This window comes from Mesoplodon densirostris, unplaced genomic scaffold (assembly GCF_025265405.1).
Source record: "Mesoplodon densirostris isolate mMesDen1 unplaced genomic scaffold, mMesDen1 primary haplotype scaffold_37, whole genome shotgun sequence".
Lineage (NCBI taxonomy): Eukaryota > Metazoa > Chordata > Mammalia > Artiodactyla > Ziphiidae > Mesoplodon > Mesoplodon densirostris.
Genome location: NW_026778196.1, coordinates 5,534,051 through 5,537,458, shown reverse-complemented (window position 1 = coordinate 5,537,458; position 3,408 = coordinate 5,534,051).

The window sequence follows — 3,408 nt, the reverse complement described above, 5'->3', positions numbered from 1 at the left end:
AATGAAATCAAAATGCTCCATGACCTCTCTCATCACAATGCTCCAAACCCTGGTGATCACAATGTTGCATAACACTTATCATCACAACACCCCATGACGCTCATCATCACAGTTATCCATGGTCTTCTCATCACAATGCTGCATGACCTTTGTCATCACAATTCTCAATACAGTTGTCATCACAATGCTCCCTGACCTTTGTCGTCAGTATGATCCATGAACCCTGTCATGACAAGGCTCCATGCCTTTTTCATCACAATGATCCATGCCCTTTTCATCACAATGCTCCAAGACCCCTCTAATCACAATGCTCCATGCCCATTTTCATCTCAATGCTCAATGAACCCTGTCATCAAAATGCACCATGCCCATCGTCATAATGCTTCAGGCTATTGTCATCACAATGAAATCAAAATGCTCCATGACCTCTGTCATCACAATGCTCCAAACCCTGGTGATCACAATGTAGCATAACACTTATCATCACAACACCCCATGATGCTCATCATAACAGTTATCCATGGGCTTCTCACCACAATGCTCCATGAACATTGTTATCACATTTCTCAATACTTTTGTCATCACAATGCTCCCTGACACTTGTCGTCAGTATGCTCCATGAACCCTGTCATGACAAGGCTCCATGCCTGTTTCATCACAATGATCCATGCCCTTTTCATCACAATGCTCCAAGACCCCTGTAATCACAATGCTCCATGCCCTTGTCATCACAAATCTCCATGACGCATGTGATCAGAATGTTCCATGGACTTCTCATCACAATGCTCCATGCCCTTGTCATCACAATGCTCCAAGACCCCTCTAATCACAATGCTCCATGCCCGTTTTCATCTCAAAGCTCCATGAACCCTGTCATCACAAGGCACCATGCCCATTATCATAATGCTTCAGGCTATTGTCAACACAATGAAATCAAAATGCTCCATGACCTCTGTCATCACAATGCTCCAAACCCGGGTAATAAAAATGTTGCATAACATTATCATCCCAACACCCCATGACGCTCATCATTACATTTATCCATGGTCTTCTCATCACAATGCTCCATGACCATTGTCATCACAATTCTCAATACACTTGTCATCACAATGCTCCCTGACACTTGTGGTCAGTATGCTCCATGAACACTGTCATGACAAGGCTCCATTCCTTTTTCATCACAATGATCCATGCCCTTTTCCTTGCAAGGCTCCAAGACTCCTGTAATCACAATGCTCCATGCACTTGTCATCACAAAGCTCCATGACGCATGTCATCAGATTGTTCCATGGACATCTCATCACAATGCTCCATGCCCTTGTCATCACAATGCTCCAAGACCCCTGTAATCACAATGTTCGATGCTCCTTTTCATTTCCATGCACCATGAACCCTGTCATCACAATGCACCATGCCCATCATCATAAAGCTTCAGGCTATTGTCATCACAATGAAATCAAAATGCTCCATGACCTCTGTCATCACAATGCTCCAAACCCTGGTGATCACAATGTTGCATAACACTTATCATCACAACACCCCATGACGCTCATCATCACAATTATCCATGGTCTTCTCATCACAATGCTCCATGAACTTTGTCATCACAATTCTCAATAAACATGTCATCACAATGATCCCTGACACTTGTCGTCAGTATGCTCCATGATCCCTGTCATGACAAGGCTCCATGCCATTTTCATCACAATGATCCATGCCATTTTCATCGCATAGCTCCAAGACCCCTGTAATCACAATGCTCCATGCAATTGTCATCACAAAGCTCCATGACGCATGTCATCAGAATGTTCCATGGACTTCTCATCACAATGCTCCATGCCTTTGTCATCACAATGCTCCAAGACCTCTGTAATCACAATGCTCCATGCCCCCTTTTAATCTCAATGCTCCATGAACCCTGTCATCACAAGGCACCATGCCCATCATCATAATGCTTCAGGCTATTGTCAACACAATGAAATCAAAATGCTCCATGACCTCTGTCATCACAATGCTCCAAACCCGGGTAATAACAATGTTGCATAACTCTTATCATCACAACACCCCATGACGCTCATCATCACATTTATCCAAGGGCTTCTCATCACAATGCTTCATGACCTTTGTCGTCACTATTCTTAATACACGTGTCATCACAAGGCTCCCTGACACTTGTCGTCAGTATGCTCCATGAACCCTGTCATGACAAGGCTCCATGCCTTTTTCATCACAATTATCCATGCCCTTTTCCTCGCAAAGCTCCAAGACTCCTGTAATCACAATGCTCCATGCAGTTGACATCACAAAGCTCCATGACACATGACATCAGAATGTTCCATGGACTTCTCATCACAATGCTCCATGCCCTTCTCATCACAGTGCTCGAAGACCCCTACAATCACAATGCTCCATGCCCTTGTCATCAAAAAACTCCATGACGCATGTCATCAGAATGTTCCATGGACTTCTCATCACAATGCTCCATGCCCTTGTCATCACAATGCTCCAAGACCCCTCTAATCACAATGCTCCATACCCCTTTTCATCTCAATGCACCATGAACCTTGTCATCACAAGGCACCATGCCCATCATCATAATGCTTCAGGCTAGTGTCAACACAATGAAATCAAAATGCTCCATGACCTCTGTCATCACAATGCTCCAAACCCGGGTAATAAAAATGTTGCATAAAATTATCATCACAACACCCCATGACGCTCATCATTACATTTATCCATGGTCTTCTCATCACAATGCTCCATGACCATTGTCATCACAATTCTCAATACACTTGTCATCACAATGCTCCCTGACACTTGTCGTCAGTATGCTCCATTAACCCTGTCATGACAAGGCTCCATGCCTTTTTCATCACAATCATCCATGCCCTTTTCATCACAGTGCTCCAAGACCCCTATAATCACAATGCTCCATGCCCTTGTCATCACAAAACTCCATGACGCATGTGATCAGAATGTTCCATGGACTTCTCATCACAGTGCTCCAAGCCCCTTTTCATCTCAATGCTCAGTGAACCCTGTCATCACAAGGCACCATTCCCATCGTCATAATGCTTCAGCCTATTGTCAACACAATGAAATCAAAATGCTCCATGACCTCTGTCATCACAATGCTCCAAACCCTGGTGAACACAAGGTTGCATAACACTTATCATCACATCACCCCATGATGCTCATCATCACAGTTATCCATGGTCTTCTCTTCACAATGCTCCATGACATTTGTCATCACAATTCTCAATAAACTTGTCATCACAATGCTCCCTGACCTTTGTCGTCAGTATGATCCATGAACCCTGTCATGACAAGGCTCCATGCCTTTTTCATCACAATGATCCATGCCCTTTTCATCACAATGCTCCAAGACCCCTCTAATCACAATGCTCC